The sequence below is a fragment of the Myodes glareolus genome, chromosome 19, assembly GCF_982192425.1.
Source record: "Myodes glareolus chromosome 19, mMyoGla1.1, whole genome shotgun sequence".
In the NCBI taxonomy this organism is placed as follows: Eukaryota; Metazoa; Chordata; class Mammalia; order Rodentia; family Cricetidae; genus Myodes; species Myodes glareolus.
This window is the reverse complement of record NC_142044.1, coordinates 7,891,073-7,911,734: the sequence shown is the minus strand read 5'-3', so window position 1 is coordinate 7,911,734 and position 20,662 is coordinate 7,891,073. Positions and strand designations below refer to the sequence as shown.

At 40.5% G+C, this 20,662-nt stretch overlaps 2 long non-coding RNA genes across 2 annotated transcripts; one reads left to right on the top strand and one right to left on the bottom strand.

The window, feature by feature from the left end:
* The first annotated feature begins 780 nt into the window (after positions 1-780).
* On the top strand, positions 781-14,854 carry LOC148118891 (uncharacterized). The gene is made up of 3 exons (XR_015735587.1): positions 781-850; positions 13,248-13,538; positions 14,477-14,854. It is a non-coding gene; the product is annotated as an uncharacterized LOC148118891 (long non-coding RNA).
* On the bottom strand, positions 4,835-20,646 carry LOC146891111 (uncharacterized). The gene is made up of 2 exons (XR_014998076.2): positions 20,596-20,646; positions 4,835-6,290 (listed from the first exon to the last, which is right to left on the bottom strand). It is a non-coding gene; the product is annotated as an uncharacterized LOC146891111 (long non-coding RNA).
* Between the last annotated feature and the right edge of the window lie 16 nt (positions 20,647-20,662).

Genomic DNA, 20,662 nt, shown 5'->3' with positions numbered 1-20,662 from the left:
CTCAGGGCTGGACCTTGATGGTTGTCTACATTGGGTCTAGTTTTATATTTGTTCGAGTATTTACCTTGGAATCCTAAAGTGGTCAATGTACTTGCCTCTTGATTGCTCCCTTTCACTTTTATGGAGTTTGGAGAACACACTGTACCACTGTAACTTGACCTTCCAATCAAAGATTCGGACACACGTCAGGGAGTCGAAGCGCAATGGTTAATCAGGATTGTTGAGTCGATTGGAAGAATGGTCATCTAGTAGAAAGATAAAGTGTACTAGTAGGTGTGTTTATGACTGCCTTCTCCAGAGACAAGACCATGACAGCTTTGGCCTGAAGAATTGGTCAGTCCTCTGATGGGTTCATAATATTATGACATTATTGAAAATGGTTAAAAGTGGGAGATGAGAACTCTCAGGAGGAAGCAGATCAGTGGGCTGCATCCTGTTGGCTGTATCTCCCTATGGACCCCTCCTTCATTTTTTTTCTGTTTCCTGTCTACATAATGGAAACTCTCCTGCACTGCCACACTTGCCTCTGGATAGAGCTCAGACCCCTTCTCCCAGAACCCAAGAACGAAATACATGGTTCATTCCACCTTAAATTTTTACTTAGGTTCTTTGTTCACAGCCATTTATAAGAAACCAACATATCAGTGGTGCGAGAGAATTGTCTGTATTCTGTCAATCATGTTTTAAATAAACACTGATTGGCCAGGCAGGAGGTGTAGGTGGGAAAACCAGACAGGAAGTGGAAATGATGCAAGGAGAGCAGGAGAATTCTAGGGAAGAGGAAGTTGATTCCTCCCTCTCCTGCCCAGATCACCGAAGCTGCAGGATGTGAGCTGCCCCACTGAAAAAGGTACTGAGCCACATGGCTAAAATAGATCAGAAAAATGGGTTAATCAAGATGTGAGAGTTAGCCAGTAAGAAGCCTGACCTAATGGGCCAATCAGCTTTATTACTTACAGAAATCTCTGTGTGATTGATTTTCTCTGGGGCCTGCCGGCTGTGGGGTACCGGGCAAGACAGAAAACCCCAACAAGCAGGCCCCTTCATGTTACATAATGGCGCCCACGTGGATAACTGCATCCACATAAAGCCTGAGAAAGCTTAGGAAAGATTAGAGTAAAACATTTTGGTTTTCAGCCGTAGCAGGAAAAAAGCTGCACTGTTTTAAAATGCTGGCTTTCTGGGCCTTCAGGCCAGGAAAAACTCTGACTCTTTCAAGCAGGCTGTCCCCACTATGGAAACACTGTTGCAGCTTGCTTCCTGGCAAGGACCTTGAAACGCCTTTAAAGCTTTTGAGTGTTGTCTTCTCCATATTCCTCAGCAAATTAAAGACCCATGTGGTCAGAAAAAAAGAGATATACAGTAAGGAGAGATTCAAAGAGTAAGAAAACCTCTAAATGGTTTACAGTATGTTAAAAATATATGTAGACTTGAAAAAAAAGATTTAAAGCCTTAAAATAAAAAAGAAAGAGAGTAGTTGGGTGTGGTGGAACACACCTTTAATCCCAGCACTGGGGAGGCAGAGACAGCCTGATCTCTGGGAGTTCAAAAATAGCCTGGTCTACAGAGGGAGTTCCAGGACAAAGATATGCAGAGAACCTGTCTCAAAAAGCCAAAAGTTAAAAGTAAAAATAAAAGAAATAGAGGTTAAAATAAAGCCATGTAAAGATGGAAAATACACAGAGAATCTTGATACTGTATGCTATTATGCTCTCTTTGAATTGTTTAAATGCTGAGGAAGGAGCAACAGCTGCTAAAAGATATTTGCTTATAAATGCTGCAGAATCAATCCAAAATAGGTATTTTGAAAATACCTTGGCTTCAGAATTGAAGTCAAAAGGTATGTTACTTTGGAGAAGAGATTTTGCTTTTGTTTCCACAGAAAATGAGAGGCTCTGGATTTATTCAGAGTTAAGAAAAATCATCTTTGACCAAGAGAGACCACCTGAGCAATCTCCGATAGGAACAGATGGCCCAGATGTCTGAGTTCTTCATCCAGAACAGGTTCAAGACTGCTGCCTGAGATGATCAAGACTCACAAGATACTTCAGTCAGGACTTGATCATAACTCTAAATTTTCTTTAGGCCCCCATAAGATTATCAGCGCCCTCAACCAGCAGGAAGTAGCCTGGAATACTACACCCACATTCCCAAGAAATGGACTATGGATATTTTCTTTTTTTTTTTTTTTTTTTTTTTTTTTTTAAAAAGAGGGGAAAGTGGTGCAGGAGAATTGTCTGTATTCTGTCAATCATGTTTTAAATAAATGCTGATTGGCCAGGTAGGAGGTGTAGGTGGGAAAACCAGACAGGAAGTGGAAATGATGCAAGGAGAGCAGGAGAATTCTGGGGAGGAGGAAGTTGATTCCTCCCACTCCTGCCCAGATCACTGAAGCAGCAGGATGTGAGCTGCCCCACTGAAAAAGGTACTGAGCCACATGACTAAAATAGATCAGAAAAAAATGGGTTAATCAAGATGTGAGAGTTAGCCAGTAAGAAGCCTAACCTAATGGGCCAATCAGCTTTATTACTTACAGAAATCTCTGTGTGGCTGATTTTCTCTGGGGCCTGCCGGTTGTGGGGTACCGGCCCTGCTCATGTTACATATCAGTGTCCTTCAACCTGCTTTCCCATAATATGACCTCTACCTTTGATTAAGGGTGATACTCCCTAAAAGAGGATTTGCCTGAGGCAATGGTGGCAAAGAACTTCTGGGAGTGTGCAACTCATGACTAATCCAACTTGACACCTAGACCAGGAGAAGGATTTCATGCCTGACACTATTTGAAGAGCCAGGAACTACAGGCAGGAAAGCCTGGAAACCCAGAACAGAACCAGACAGAACTTCAAAAGACAACCAAATAAAGTCATGAAAATGATTGCTAATGATATTATGTTATACTTAGAGATCAGTGTCTAGCCCAAGCATCATCAGAGGGCCGTCATCCAGCAAGTGTTGTGAGCAGATGCAGAGACCCACAGTCAAACACTAGGGGGAAAGGGGAAAGGAGGGTTGTAGGAGCCAGAGGCAATAACATGGCCCACAGAATAGCGGATCACAGAGGCTGAAGCAGCAAGCACATACCCAGTATGAGTCTGAACTCTGCACATGCCTTATGGTTGTGTAGCTTGATGTTCTTGTGGGACTCCTAACAGTGGGAGAAGGGGCTCTGAGTCTTTTGCCTGCACTTGGGACCCTTTTCCTCCTACTGAGGTGCCACACGCTGGCTGTGATCTGAGAGCTTCTGCTTCATCTTATTGCGTCTTGTTCTGCCATGCCATGTTCAGTGGATAGCCCTGAGAGGCCAGTTGTTTGGATTCTTTTTTTTTCTTCTTGAAGGAAAACAAAGGAGGAGTTGATCTGGAGGAGAGGGAAGGTATGGAGAAGGGGGCTGGGAGGAGTGGAGGGAGGGGAAGCTATGCTGGGGATGTAACGTAAGAGGTGAATCAAAGATGTTTGTATGAAAAGATGTCTGGCTGTGGACATACATGGTGAAAACCTTGTAGTAGCATACATGTGGCCATGAGAAGATTCTTACTGACTTTAGACGTCAGGCTCCTTTGGGAATCTTCATTCAGCATTTACTAGGGAAGCTTTTTGTTTATTTATGTAAAAGAAAATAGAATAAAGGTTAAACATTCCCTGGTTTTTGAAGAGGTAAATGTTCTTTTTGAAGAAATAATTTACCAGGACATAAAACATCCTAACTGACTACAAAAATTCCTCCCTGGACCTGGGTGGTACGAGAGAATAGTTCTCACCAAAAGAATAAGAGTTAGTAAATCCAAGATTCAGCAATCTCTCCCAGGCAGGAAGCTGTTATCTGTGCCTTCCAACGTGTGTGTAGACCCTTAGCAGCTTAAATTTAGCTCTCAGGCAGCCTCGTGTCCCCCATGGGGTCTGCGTGGTGTTACATGACTGGCAGATGTGAAACAAAGATACCTCCGGAGCACAGCTTCCTATGGCTTTTAGAGGAAGCTCTAATCTCTGCTCAGAGGGCGGGCAGGAGATAAGTCAGCCAGAGGGCTCTGAATTAACATACCTCAGACTTGTCCTGTGTTCTAAATCTTAAAATAGTGAATTTCCTATTGTTTGTCAGGCGGCTTGCAAGTCTTTGAAGCAAGGCCTGAAGGCTAGCTAGCGTCCTGCAGAGAGCTGGCCTGCAGCGCTTACTCAAGGCCAGGAGGCAGACAAAGATGGAAAGAACAGGGAGGCAGTCTCCCTATGTCACTGCCCATTGAAAACCTCCCTGGTGTGTCCTGTTCCAGAAGCCAACTGAGGAGATCTCGGCCCTTACTGAGCTGTCCCAACAGCTTTACATTCTGTGCCTCATTTAAACTTTACAATGATACTGTTGGATGTGTACTCTTGGGTCTCCCATTCAGACAGAGTGCTCAAACAGGGAGATGTTAAGTGACAAACCCATGAGCACAAAGCTATCAAGTAGGGCAGGCCTAACTCAACCCAAGGCCTGCCTAGAAAATACAGAGTGAACATTTAAAATATAATGCAGGGTGTTGAATCATAGTTTAGCGTCTGACAGCCTTTGTTATCAGTGTTGGAATATTATTACTATCATCGTCATCATCATCATCATTATTTTTTTTATTTTACAAGGACTGATGAAATATTAGGCTTTATAGCATAAGGTGAGATCAACTATCATTTCACATCTGTTATTTTAATTTGACATAACCTTTAATAAGGTGCTGTAATCTAAGGAAAAATCTAAGGAATATATATATATATATATATATATATATATATATATATATATATATATTTGTCTTAGAGTTTCTATTGCTCCAACAAAACACCATGACTAAAAAGCAAGTTGAGGAAGAAATGGTTTATTGGTCTTACACAACACTTTTCATCATTGAAGTCAGGACAGGAACTCAAACAGGGCAGGCAGGAACCTTCAGGAGTGCAATCAGACTTTCTTTGAACCAACAGATCCCAAATAATGACACAGAGATTTTCTATTATTATGAAAGCTTGACTTCTTCTCAACTAGCTCTTAAAACTTAAAATAAACCATTTTTATTAATCTACATTCTGCCACATAACTCCTTACCTCTCAACCATACTGTGTGTCTGACTTCCTCAGTGTCTCACTGGTGAATCCTCACCTCTCAGATTCTTCCCTCAATGATGTGGAATTCCCTTATGATTGCTGTGAATACCATTGGTTAATAAAGAAACTGGTTTGGCCTGATAGAGTAGAGCTAGGCAGGGGAAACTAAACTGAATGCTGGGGGAAAGGAGGTGGAGTCAGGGAAAAGCCAGAGACAGACATGCCGAAACTTTGTCAGTAAGCTGCTGCCATGTGGTGATACACAGATTAATGGAGATGGGTTAAATTAATATGTAAGAGTTATCCAATAAGAAGCTAGAGCTAATGGGACAAACAGTGATTTAACTAATAATACAGTTTCTGTGTGATATTTTGGGGCTGAGCAGCTGAGAACAAACAAATGGCCTTATGACAACAAATTGGCACTCAATTCTTTCTCTCCTCCTGGAAGTCCCACCTATCTTCTCCTGCCTAGCTATTGGCCATTCGGCTTTATTAAACCAATCAGAAGGTACCATTAGCAGACAAGGAAGGACAGAGACACTTCATATAGTATGATCAAATATCCTGAAGCATAGGAGCTGGTGCAGAGGCCATGGATGTGTGAGTGGGTGCTGCTTACTGGCTTATTCAGTCTGCTCTCTTATAGAATCCAGCACCACCAGCCCAGGGATAATGCCACCCACAATGGGCTGGGTCATCCCTTATCCATCACTAATTAAGGAAATGCTTTACAGCAGGATCTTATGGGAGCATTTTCTCAACCAAGCTTCCCTCCTTTCATGTGACTCTAGCTTGTGTCAAGTTGACCTCAGATTAGCCAGCAAAATTACGATGTTGGGTTATCATAAATGTGATGATGGTAAGAGGTTACTCTCTAGAAATGGGCTGAATGGTTACCCTCCAATGGACGTCCACATTCTAGACTCTGGGAATATGACACCAGTTGAGAAAAGAGCCTTTGTAGGTGCAATGAAGTTAAAGACCTCCAGACGTGATCATTCTTGGGTTACCAGCCCTCAGTCAAATGGCAATTGTCCTTTGACTAAGACAGTCCTTGTAAACAAAGAGACAGGAGGGGAGTGAGGCAGTCATAACACAAGGAGGCTCGAACCATGAGAAGCTGGAAGAGGCAAGGTCGGGTTCACTGAATAACTTTGGGCGAGAACAGAATCCTGCAGACACCTTGAGTGCACATTTTTCACCTCTGGACCTGAAAAAGATTCGATTTTTGACCTTAAGCAGATATTTGGTTACTTATTACAATTGTCCCTATCAGGCAAACACAGAATCATGGAGGATGGGAGCAGGGGCCTGAGATTAACTTCTCCTATTCTTTAGAATTAGCATCAATTCTTGCCTCCTCCACTTGCTGGCTCACCCTGCACTCACTCTGGCAATTCTAGGTTTCATGGTGCTAATGTGTAGCTCAATGAATGACTAGTGAGATAGAAATAACTGGAAGCCTAGACAGCAGAGACTGATGAGCCTGGGATGACCACATGGAAAGGTGGTGACAAGGGCACAGGGATCTGAAGACACCGTGTGAGTCTTCTGTGAGCTCATGGAGACGTGCAGAGGCACACACGTGCCTCAGGGCAACTGCAGTGTTCTGCATTCTAATCCAGAACAGTCCTGGAAACAAGAGTAAAGTCTATTAATTATGAAATTGGAAAAAACGTGGAGGGTAGAGAAGGAGTAAATCTGAGACCCAGCTAGCATTTTTTCTTGTGATTTCACTTTTCAAATAATTATTATTGAAATATCCTAAGCTATCCAGTGAAATCTTGCTTCCCACAGCCCATTCATTTATTAAACAAATATTTGTTTAGTGTATGTCTTATTCTTGCTTTTTGATGAGGGAATAAAGGAGAGACTGGTATATGCTGTCGTGGTCTTCACATGGGCTGAGCTGAGGCATGGAGGTTAGTGCTGAGAGAAAGGCAGATTGGCATGAAGTTAGCTAGTATGCATCTTCCGCTACAGACTCTATGATTAGTGTTTCGTCCCACCTTCCTGAAGCCTCATGACTTCATCTATGAATGTGTCCCATATTCAAACGTGTGTGCTTGTTTTATGTTCCTTTAGTGTAAGACACATTGTTTACAGTGAGCTTTCTCCTCTATGAATATCATGGTGCTTCTTAAAGTTACCCTTTCTGTCCTACTGAGACTGTCGATTTAGGTGACGAGGTGGTGACCGGATCAGCCTCCTATGATAGATTTAGTTTATTCTCGGTCCTCCACCATCTGGAAAAAGATGTTGTAATGTATAACTTTGTACAAACACCATTTGAAGCCCTTGGATAATTTCCCAGAAGAGGAATTTCAAGTATATATGTGTTAAATTTGACAAACGTTGCCAGATCGCCTTTCATCATGATCTTGCTAGCATCACAGGGACAGGAAAGGAGTGTCCTGGTTTTCCCACAGGTTTCTCAGAGAGGCAGAGGTCAAGGAAAACTCTGTGTGGGTTTGGGTCACTCTGATTGGAAGAATGATAATTGCATGTAATTTTTAATATCACTTGCTTTCCTGAGTAATAGTGAACATTGCTCATGTGATTAGGAGTCACACATAATTCTTTCCCAATGAACTCATTATTCATATTTTTGTCCAATTTTCCGCTGGGAAGTTGGCCTTTTCCTCATCAGTTTCTGTCTGCTCTGTATGTCTTATGAGAGCTTGTTCTCTTTTAATTAGATGCATTCTCTCAAGTGTGTTGCCTTTTGGCTTTAATGATAGTTTTCTCTTCCCACATAGATATTTTTACATGTATAACAGAATTTACCACTTTTTTTTATAGCTTCTGAATTTTGAAAGATAATCTCACTCCATATTTATAAAGAAGTTTTCTCTTCTAGTGTGGTTATGGCTTTTATATTTTACAGATAAGTCTTTGATCTATTTATACTATATTCTGCTGTACAGTTAAAAAATAAGTCTAACTTCCAACACCTCCCAATGATTCCATAACTTTTAAATGAATATATATATGCATATATATGTATAATTTCTTTTTAACTGAAACACAAAATCATAAAGAAAGTGAAAAGGTGCCATGTAATGTTTCAACACACATGCCCATGGTATACTGCAGAAGTCCAGGTAAATATATTTTTCTTTGCAACAATTTATCATCCGTTTATGGTGAACTTAGAAAAGTTCTTTTAATTATTTAATATAATACTTCTCAATTTAGTCTTTCAGTCATACATGCATCCAAGGTATTTTTTTTAATCATTTTTCTGCCCCTCCAGCGTCTGGAAATGTACATCGTGGCTCTCTACAGTCACCTCCCTATGAGATCCCACACCAGAACATCTTGTTCATTCCTTGAGTAGCTTAGGACCCAATGAACACCAGCTCACCCCTCTTTCCTGACCCACCTACCCCTGGCATCTGAAACCATCAGCGTACACTCAACTTCCGTATGACTCCATGGACATCCTTTGAAACTCCGTTTTCCCCTACTTATTTGAGAGGAACGTCTAGAGAATATTTTCATACAGGTGACTCTGTTTTCTATGCATGGGACTGTATTTGCCAATGCATGTAAATTTAATAATATTCAATAACTGAACATTCTTTTTTTCAAATGTTTCTCTGACCAGGCTGTTTTGTCTTGTTCTTTTTCCTTTTTGGTCACGGTGGTTGTGTTGAGTCAGGAAGGGGCTGGGCTGGGCAATTCTCCCTCTTCCATTTCCACAGGGCTGTGTTGTGGTCGCTGTGGTTGTGTTGAGTCAGGAAGGGTCTGGGCTGGACAATTCTCTCCCTTCCATTTCCACAGGTATGTGTTGTCAGATGTGTGCCACTGTCTCTTCCTCTCCAGCTAGTTTGGATGGTTTGATTTTTCTCATGGCTTTTATAACCAGTGCACTTAAACTAGGAAATAGTTGACATTTTACTGGAATAGAATTAAACTTAGTGTAGAGAGGAATCCGAGGCATGACACCCTCCCCAGTACGAATAGCATTTATCTTTTCTTTGTTCAGCCATATTTATTTCTTCTGAAGCACGGGATGGTTTTAGTTTAGTTTGGGGACCTATATTGGCTAACTTTATTCACAGGTATTTCATCCTTAGTACTGCTATTGCAAATGCTTCCTATCTTCCACTGTATCTTTGAATTTTTGTCAAATGTGTACATGATATGTTTGCATACTGATTCTCTGTCTCACCATCTAACTGTATTCTTGTGTTTTCCATGTGATGCAGTCAGATTGCTGTAATTCATAGTACAGTAATCTCTTCCTTCCCCACTTTTTTGTCCCCCCTTCTTTTCTCCAGCTTATTTTCCTTTAATAAGCCAGCATTTTGTCATTTCTTCCACAGATTCTCATATCTGCTTCAGGCTCATCTTTCTTCTTTCATAGAGGTGTTTATATTTAATTTCATGTTGCATAGTTCACATTTCTTCAAAAGGTTTACTGCAACTTTTTGGATGACTATTGCTGATACTTTTAATGTAGTTCTCCCACGGTTTTCTTAGCATCCTTAGGCTGGTATTCTACATGTCAGAAAACATTATCTGCCATTGAATGATCTGAGTGTCTATGAGTTTAGGGAAGTTACAGAGGGCAGGAGGTGTCCAGTTGTCCCAGCCACCTTATGAACTCTGTCACAGATCAACTGTCTCCTGCCAACAAGGTACCACACACCATTTGTACAACGCTGCTACCTCTTCATCCTCAGGCCTACCCAACTCTTCCACCCAGTCTCCCCACCCACAGTAGCGAGGAAGTCATACTTTTCCACCAGAAAATGAACAGCTTCTTTTCAAAATACGTGCTCTGCACTCCTTCTGTAACCATCATTTCCAGAATTTCTTAGCATCCGTTTCGGCTTCCTGCTACGGGAATTCTAACAGAGCTTGATTGATTTTCAGTGGCCATTACATATTTGTTTAAATTTACTTCTTATTCATGCCCTATACTTCTGAAGATAAAGTTGGAATTTTGTCTGTTTTGATCCTACTGATAACATTTTGAAGGTTCTAAGATATCAGGAGAATGTGATATATAAAGCCATATTGAGACTGGGTTGTGGTGGCTCACATCCTTAATCCCAACACTTGGGAAGCAGAGGTAGGCAGCTCTTTATGAGTTCAAGGCCAGGCTGGTCTACAGAGAGAGTTCTAGGAAAGCCAGAGCTACACAGAGGAATCCTGTCTTCGATTAAAACAAAAATGAAATGAAAAGAAAAAGAAAGGAAAGAAGGAAGGAAGGAAGAAAGAGAGAAAGAGAGAGAGAGAGAGGAGGGGGGGGGGGAGAGAGAGAGAGAGAGAGAGAGAGAGAGAGAGAGAGAGAGAGGGAGAGAAGAGAAAGAAAGGAAAGACAAAAGCATTTTTTTTTCCACTCAAAGTGCAGCCCTACACCCAAAGGAATACAGTCAGCTTTCAGGAGAAATGGAACTCTGTTTGAAGTGTGTGTCTCTGTAGGAACTCCAGAGTGTGGCAACTCATGAGAGGCCATTTCTTTCTGGCCTTTCAATTCTTCCCTTTCTGGCATGATTTTCGTTCACTGAACACATATGTGCATGCACACACAGTCATATGTTCATGTACCTGTGTGCATACATGTGTGCATGTACGTATGGACACGATTATCAAATATTATGGAAGACTAAAATCAGTTGAGAATAAAAATGTTCTTTCGATTTGGTGGTGGGGCAGCCACCTGTGGCTAGAATGACTTTGTGATGAAAGCCAGAATTTTATTGGGAAACTGAGACGTGGACAGGAGCTTTGAGGAGCACAGACTGTGTTTCTAATACACTTGGCTAGTAAGGAAAGGAAAGTTTTACAGGATCAAGTTGAAAGTCACGGCTAAGAAACTCTATATTTAGATCTTCGTAAGAAACTTGTTTAGAAAGTGGTGTCATAAGTGTGTGCAGTCCCGTCCTTCAGGGTTGGGGAGGAAAGCAAGGAGAAAGGAAGGAATTTTCTCAGGCCACAGCTGTCAACAGTTTCACTATGGCGTCGTCGTTCATGTGCTTGATCCTTTGGAACTCTTGCTTGGTTCTGAGACTTGAGTAACAGACTTTCTGGTGCTAAACGATAAACTTATGCAATACACTACCACCCTTCCCATACTACTGAATCACTTCCCCTGGATGTCCTATGGGTATACTTCAAAAGCAATATATCCAAGTCATAACTCAATAACTTATCCAGTTCCAAAGCTTGTTTCCTTTATATTAGCAATCTTAGTGAATATATAACCATTATATATCTAGAAACCCTAGCAAGTCATCCATGTGTGTCTCAGAGGCCTCCATTTCTTCTTATTTTCACCATCTAATTCTAAATGGCTCCTGTATGTCTAATTTCACCTGAAGCACTCATGTCCATTTCCACCCTAAGTACCACATTCGTGGAGTTGGCTGTGATCAAGCCTTGTTTACACTGCTGTTACCATTTATTAATTATTTTCTCATCCTCTACACATCCAAATACTATCCTTATATCACCCTCCACACCATGAAAAAAGTGAATTTTTCAAAATGTATTTTGACCATGTCATTCTGTAGGCTAGAGCTTCATTTCATATTATGACCATATACTTCAAGAGACTGACTGTACCTATTTGCCTCTCCTGTTTCAAACTGCATTGTACCTGGATACCTTAATCTCCACTTCAGGGAGAATAGGTTTTAACCAGACTATGTATTTTAGAGAGAAGAAAATATTCCTGCTGAAGAGACTGCCCTGTTTAGAAGGCAATTTTAATGAATATGCAAACACAGAATCTTAGGCTTTGTGGAGATCATGAAGGCTAAAACAAAAGAACTAGGGTATAAGTCTTGAAGCAGGTTCAAGGTAAAGTCATTGCGATTGAAGCCATACTAAGACAAATGACAGGCATCGAGGGCTCTATCTAAAGAGAAGCCAGAGAATATTGCAGACTCCTGGGAGGCATTTCTGTTCTTTTAGGTAAGATAAAGCCAGCAAAAGGTTTTGAACAAAAAGATATGATCTATGTTTATAAAGGATCTGGATAAGGAGTCCATTGTAGACATGAGAGGGAGCAGAGAGACCAGTTAAAAAGACTGTGTAATAATTCATGTAAGAGTTGATGTATGTGTAGGGAGGTGGCAAGTCACTCATGCCAGTAAAGACGGTAAGAAGTGGTCAAACTCTGAATATATCACACAATAGAGCCAAAAGGATTTGCTGGATGACTGGATGTGAAGTATGTAAGAAAAGAACCAAAGTATTACTCCAAAATAGTTGATAGAATAAAGTTGACTTTAAGCTGGAAAGAGAATACTCAGTTTAGAACAATTATTTTTTAGCATTGCTGTTTAATAATGCTGAAGCTAAGGATTAGTGAGTCATCAGAGAGTTATCCAGTAGAAATTCCTAGCAAACTGTTGAGTGTAAAAGCTAGATACATATGAGAGACATCACCTTGGAGATCCTTATTGTGTAACTGTCATCATAAAGATAGCAGTTGAGCAATGAGGTCACCAGGGAAACACATGTAGCCCGAGCTCTGCTCATCCTAGTATTGAGAAGGTGATGATAAAGGAAACAAAGAAGTAGCCAGTGATGTAGACAGAGAAACAGCAGAATCCCAGCAAAGGATTTGAAAGAGGAATGAGTGTTTTGTTGGGTCAGAAGGTGTTGATAGGAAAAGTAAATTGAGGATAAGTAACTGGTCATCCTCAGACTTAGCAATGTGGAAATCACTGATGACAGGGAAGTTTTAGCAAACAGTGAAGCTAGCACCTGTTTGGATGAGGTTCAGGGGGAAATAGGGGGAAATTGGAGACAGGCAGTCTATATATTAATTACTTCAAGACATTTTGCTCTAAAAGATGGAGTGGACTGGCTCTCAAAGTATTAGAAGGAGCTATGCATGCTGCCCACAGAGAAAAACAATCAATAGTGCTATCTATCTGTAATACCTACAATCCCCAATAAATGAACAACATGGCAAGATTTTCCAGATGGTACAATAGTGGCACCTGCATGCTGGGGTAACCAATAGCTCTCTAGCTGGACTTAAAGCCCGCTCAGTAGGAGGAATTCCTGCCTAGTACTATAAGCTTAGCCAACTGCTTGTGGTTGGTGAGACCGTGGAACCTAGAGGAAAACCTACTACTGCCAAATTTCTAACCAGGGCAATGTCTAACTACATTTTAAACACTTATCCTTGTATCTACAGAAAAGTCGCTCTCGTCCTCATTGGAAAAGCGTTTGTACATCAAATGGAGGCAATTACAGAAAGCCACAATAGGTCAAAAGGCAGATAAAAACTGTTCATGGAATACCTGTTTCCAGTTGATACATCTACAATACAGCTCCTGTACCTAAAGTTCGGGGGCACTGCAGAAACTGAGAGGGGAGATTGAAAGCTAGAAGACCAGGATGTCTGCTGCAAGACAGTGTCTTCTAAAGACAAAACAACCAACAAACAAAGGAAGGACATAAAGTACAGAAGTATAGAGAACAGAAGGTAGGAATGAAGGGTGGGTGTTCCAGGAGGTCAAGGGAGAGGGGGAGGTGAATATGATCAAAATACATCTTATCAAAATTTCAAGAATCATTGAGAATATTAAATAAAAATAAATCACTAAAAAGGAATAATTTTTTAATTTTTGAAATAAAAATCTAGTTGGCATCTTTTCCCTTTCCTCTCTCCAACCCTTCCCACGTGCTCCTCCCTCTTGTTCTTTTTCAAATTCATAGCCTCTGGAATCTTTTTCTTTAGTGTTGCTAAACACACACACACACACACACACACACACACACACACACACACACACTTTCCTAAAAATATAAATACAATCTTCTCAGTCTGTACAATGTTACTTTGTATGGATATGATTTCAAAGAAATACAGCATATTTAAAAAAAATACTGATTTATTTGTATGATGGTGACAATAAAAATAGCAATTGAGAAGAAAGGTAGACAAAAGCCCATGTTAGTGTTCTCATGGAGAGTCAGACACAAAACTATCCTGCTTATTGACCACTACTCTCACCCCAAACCACCTTCTGGTTCTTCATTAATCATTTAGTAACAACAACTTAACATCACATCACAGCTTAGGCTCTTTCAGCGACTCTCAGGCGATCAGCCACTGACTGCTCATCACACTGTCACTACCAATGACATCATTGTTTTTCTTCAAATGCATCTCTGTCTGTTCCTTGGGTGTTTATTTTTAACCCTTTTCCAAAGGTCAAAACCCAGCAATGTATGGGAGCAGGGAAGTAAATATCTTAATTAAGGGAGCCATTCTAGGGTTTGCAAGAGACTTGTCTCTAGAGGGGTTCCCAGGGCCAAGGAGAGGTCCCCAGATTGTTCCTTGGGCAGCAGAGGAGAGGGTGCCTGAACTGGCCTTGTCCCATTGCCACACTGATGAATATCTTTCATATATCACCATAGAACCTTCATCTGGCAGTGGATAGAGATAGAGACAGAGACCCACATTGGAACACTGGACTTAGCTCCCAAGGTTCAAATGAGGAGCAGAAGGAGGGAGAACATGAGCAAGGAAGTCAGGATCACGAGGGGTGTGTCCACCCACTGAGACGGTGGAACTGATCTAATGGGAGCTCACCAAGGCCAGCTGGACTGGGACTGAACGAGCATGTGATCAAAATGGACACTCCAAATGTGGCTGGCAATGAAGGCTGACTGAGAAGCCGAGGACAATGGCACTGGGTTTTTATTCTACTGTATGGACTGACTTTGTGGGAGCCTGGCTTGTTTGGATGCTCACCTTTATAGACCTGGATGGAGGGGGGAGGACCTTGGACTTCCCACGGGGCAGGGAACCCTGACTGCTCATAGGACTAGACAGGGAGGGGGAGGGGAGGAGGGAAAAGGGAAGCGGGGAGGAGGTGGAAATTTTTAATAAATGAATAAATAAATAAAAGCATAATATTCTTTAAAAAAACAAAATAAAAACCCAGCAATGTACATGAAGAGTCCAATTGCCATTTAAAGAATTGGAAAGGTAGACGAGGTGGCTCAAAGGGTAAGGTACTCACCACCAAGCTTGATGACCCAAGTTCTGTTGCTTGCTCTCACAAGGTGGTGGAAGAGAACTGGCTGTCAAAAATTGACCTTTGACTTTCATATGTGCTGTGTACTATGACATTCATGTGAGTGCATGTACAAGCACACACACAAATACACAAATTATAAAAATTGAAAGAGTTCATACAAAATACAGATCTCTTACTTTTTTGATCTACTGTCTCCAATCCATTTTATGGACCCAAATCAACTTATATCAATTTCCCATTTCATAATGACATAAAAGATTCCTTTAACTAAAATGTGAAAGGTTCTTATAAAACTATCTGTAAAACAATACTTAAAGAATTTAAAAACAAATAAAATAGGATCTATCCCATGTTCATGGATTAGGAGAATTAATATCACTTTAATGTCCATGCTATACAAAGCCAATACAGTACAGCTCTTATCAGAATGCTAAAGGCATTCTTCACAGTAGGAAAAAGACAAATATTAATTTTGCTATACAAAATCCAAGGTGTCACAATTCCTGATCTAAACAAAATCACAAAAAAATAAGGCTACTGTAATCAAAACAGACACAACCAAAACAGTATGTTAGTGATATACAATGGAAATATTGAACAAAAAGGTGAGCCTAGAAAGTTTCATGTATCATCAGCTAACTGTCATGAGACCACCAATAGAGCAAAACGAAAAGGCCAGTCTCTTCAAAAAAGAAAAAAAAAACATACTTGGGAAAACCAAACTTCCACATATAAAAAGATAAAGCTGGGTGCTTCCCTTAGAAATACACAAAGTTAATCAAAATGGACAAAAAGCCTAAATGTAACCTCTGAAATCATAAAGTTTTCAAAGGGGGACATAAGGGGAATACTATTAGATATTTGCCTCAACAGTGGTAGTTGAATAGCAGACCACAATTTCAGTTTGGAGACTACAGAACATGAAATAGCTTCTGCTCAGCCAGAGAAACACAATGAAATGACATTTCTGCAAACTACGTGTCAGGTTAGAAGTTCATAGCCACAACTTACAAACTGTCCTTAGAGCTCACTAGTAGTAAGATAAATAATGAAATTTAAAAATGAACGAAGAATCTGAACAGACATTTCTTCAATGATGTATAATGTATCATACATATATAAAAACATCAATAACCCTCTGATAAAGAAAAATTGTAACCACTAGTGGTTATAATACCACACCTGTTAGAGAACTAACCAAACACACAGGAGGTAAATGTTAGGTTACTGAGAAAAGGAACCTTATCAGTTAATGGCAGGATCACAAACCAGAACCACAGCTATGGACCACATCGTAAAAGTTTCTAAGAAAAGTAAAAATACAACTACTATATGATCCAACAATCCTGGGTGTACACCCAAGGCAAATAAAACCACCATCTTATTAAGATATATGAATTCTTAAAATTAAGAGACTTGGAAACCCTCAGTCCTAAAAGGACTCTCTACCACGCCTTCCCCTCAGGGCTCAGGGATCTATGCAGAAGGTGAGCATGAAGGATTGTAAGAACCAAGGGTGCTTGATGCTCTCAAGGGAACTGTGTTTTCCAGACACACCAGGGTGGATGCATTCACGAACTCATAGAGACTATGATCGTGCCCATAAGACCTGCTTAAGCTCAAGACAGACAAATTCCCAGCATGGAGGAAAAGTGGGGTGAACATGAAACCCCACCTCTAGCCAAGGAGCTACTGACATTTGACTGTTGCTGAGTAAGGAACAGTCAGTTTTCTTCAATTGGGCGACACTTGATATCTTGATCACATTCCAAGGCAAGTTCCAGACCTCGGAAAAGTCGGCCAATACAAACTGGATCTTAGGGGTTTTGTTTATTTGTTTTTTTAAAGATAGAAAACTTGAAACTAGGTGAGTAGGGAAGTGGGAGATCTAGGAAGAACTTGGGGAGGGGAATGAAATGATAAAAAACACTTTACGTAATTCTCAAAAAATAAGCAAAACAAATTCTTTTTTTTAAAAAAAAAAAAAAAAAAAAAAAGCTCTCCGGGGGCTGGAGAGATGGCTCAAAAGTTTAGAGCACTGGCCGCTCTTCTAGGGCACCCAGTTCAATTCTCAGAACCCACACGGCAAACAACTGTCTGTAGCTCCAGTTCCAGGGGATCCAAAATCCTCACATAAATATACATGCATTTGATAAAATAAAAATAAATAATCTTTTGGAAAAGAAAGCTGCACTGTCATACTGCTTCTAGTATTATTCATAAGAGCCAAGATATGGAAACAACCTAATTGTCTCCCCACAGACAAATTCATAAACATTGACATAAAAGATACAGCGAAATATTTGCAAGCCTTAAAAAATAAAATCCTGTTATTTTATGTTATTTTGCTTCGCTATGCTAATCATTGTTTTGCCTGTACATACCTAATAATTTTCTATAAATCTCAAACAAATATAGGAATTTCTAGAAACTGTTTTATATATGCTAGACAGTTAAGGGTTTGTGAAGCATCTTTGGTGTGACCTTACACCGCTGGCTGTGGAGATGCACCGCACCTGATTCAGAAGGGGGCTATGCATAAGTATTGTTTCTTTCCCTTTCTATGACCATTCATGTGATCATATAATGACAAAATCAATATTAATTTTTTTTATGTGTTTAAGTGTTTGCCTGCATTTTAGTAATTTCACCACAGGCATGCTTCATGCCTGCGGACGCCGGAGAAAGGCACTGGGTGTTCTGGTCCTCAAGTTATAGACAGTCGTAACCTGTTATGTGTGTGCTGGCAACTAACTGGGCATGCTCCGCAAGGGCAACAATTGATCTAAACCAGCCCTAGTGACCAATACATTTTTAAAATTGTACTTATGGTAGTTTGAATATAACTGGCTGGCATAATCTTGTAAAGAGAGAGATACTTTTTTAGGAGGTATGGCTTTGTTGGAGTGGGTACGGCCTTGTTGGCAAGCCACCATGCTCCCCGTCATGATGACCATGGACTGAAACTCTGAACAATTAAATGCTTTCCTTTGTAAGAGTTGCCGTGATCATGGTGTCTCGTAGCAATAAAAGACCCTAAGAGAGTACGGCAAATTTCGTAAGCAATAATGATTTGAGGCCCCTATCTCCACCAGCAGTTTTATTTCATGAGGATTTCATTATAAATTAGTACTTACTCAAATCTTGGTCATTTTTTATTTTTGTTTTCTTTTGAGCATGTGATTAATTAGTGAATCTATAATTCCTAAGAACTTGGACCTTGATTGAGAACACGAATCTCAAACTTTATAATAATCAAAAGATTGATAGCATGCAGACCTTACTGAAGTACAGGAATGCCCAAAGCCGACAGGAAGAGGAAAAGAATTTTAAAAGCCTCGGTAAATGTCTGAAGGGCTGCAGTTGCCGTCAAAGCTAAATCTCCGAGGAATGAACGGATCTCTTTAGGAGCTACTCCTGCCCCCAAGACCATCTGCCAACAGCCTCAGACCTCAGGCAGCTGCCTGCAGTGGTTGCTAATGTATGAAGCCTTCTTCACATCCCCCTCTACATTCTTCTCAAGCAGGGGGGAACCTGAGCAATCCTCAGCAAGCTGGAAATTAACCCGACCCTGAGCTAGGCTTCTGGATGTCTCAGAGGAGCCCATTTTGTCCAGGACTACCCAGTGGGAGGAATGGAATCCCACCGAATTCAGCAGTGTGAATATGCATCGATATTCAAGGAAGGAAGGGCAGGAATGTGAGCTCAGATTTAAGTCTTTGTTTATAATAGTTGTCCACCCTTGTGATCCCATTTCCCCCTTAATTAATCAAGAGGGATTCTGTGCCAGTGTCGTCGATGCTATCACAGGCTGCTGAACTCAGAGGACACCTCTGACAGATTTCCAGATAGGCTTTTCAAACACTTCCGAAATTGTTTGACTCCTAGGGCGCCAATAACTGACATTATGAAAAACTCACTTTTTTTTTTTTGAGTGATTGTGTCTATCAGAAGAAATTACCTTTGACGCTTTTCATAGCGCTCACAAGCAATATTTCGCAATCAGTCTGTTGACGACATGTCAAAATTGGGGGAAGGGATAGACTTTAAAGCCTAAAGCAGTGGCGAATAAAAAAAGAATTTCTATTTGTCTTACTTCAATAAATTATTCAGTGCTGAGCCCTGCGCCTTTTTATCTGGTCTAATAACACTGAGCAGACGGCTGTGTCTCTGTCCACACGACTGATCTTCGCAGTTCTAGAAACATTGCTTTACTTGATGTTCTGAAGGTTCAAACAAATGCCTTTGCCTGCTAACGAAGTTCATAGTATTAAAAACAAGGAGAAACTCATGTTTTCAGGGCTCATCGTTGAGTATTGAATAACCAACCGATTAGCAGCTCTTCCCTGGGAAAGAGTATTTCTCCTCTCTCTCATTCCTTAGTTGCCTGTAGTTATTTCTGTAGGATTGAGATCTCATACAAGTAACATTATATAGACTAGTGGGTTGTACTTGTTCATGTCGCACACACACACATACACATATACACACACAGAGCATGCATATACCAATTAATGAGAAAAGAGGCCATAAATTTGAAAGAGAGAAAGTAGGAATGTATGGGAGGTTGGGGGGGAGAAAAGAAAAATGATGTAATTATATTATAACCTCAAAAAATAAAAAAAATAATTTTTAAATATTAATCAAACTAACAGTCAGTCATTAAAAACAACAACAGAAAGGGAGCCCAGTGTAGTGGTACGTGCCTTTAAGCGTAGCACTCACTGGGAAGAGCCGGGAGAATGAGGGCAACTTGTACACAGCAAGTTCCAGGCCAGTTAGGGCTACATTATGATATTTTGTATCAAAATAAAATAAAATAAGAGAGCATGCCTCAGAGAGTGTCCTTTTGTCTTTATATGATTAAACAGTTATAGATGAAAAGACTAATTTTAATAAGATATGTAAATATGTAAGATACGTAGATCTTATGTAAGTATATAAAATGTAGGTAAGTATGTAGGAAGATACATACTAAGAGTTGTAAAATATAATTTAATTTTTGTATCAGTAGACTAGTTTACTGACTTAATATACATTATGTGCTAATGTATTTTAATAGGTTTTCTCCCAATATGGGGATAGAAAACAATAATTAGCCTTTCACCATCTGGATCATATTTCCTCTGTGCTTCAATGTTTCCTTCTGGAAATGAAGTTTTGATCAGACAATTTTCTCAGGTTTCTCTCTAAAAGTTATAGAAGGAAAGGAGGCTCAAGCTGCCAATCTCTCAGAACATTGTTATGACCTGCAGGAAGGTAGAGATCTTGTCACTCGTCTATGGGATGTGACCAAATAGCAGCTCTGTTGACGGCTACAGACGTTTACCTGAGAGGACGCCTAAACCGCTCTTTGGACAATTTATGCACACACTGCATGCTCCCGTAAATGGTAGGGTCATCTTTTAAGGTCAAGGAAAGCTTAAAGCTGAGCGCCTGATGCAATCTAGTACTTTCCATTCTGGCACTTGGAGAAGAGAGGAAGAAACATACCGGTGTCCTCTGCCACCAGAGATGTCCCTCTCTGTGATGAAACGGGGCCTGTCAGGGTTTAAAAACA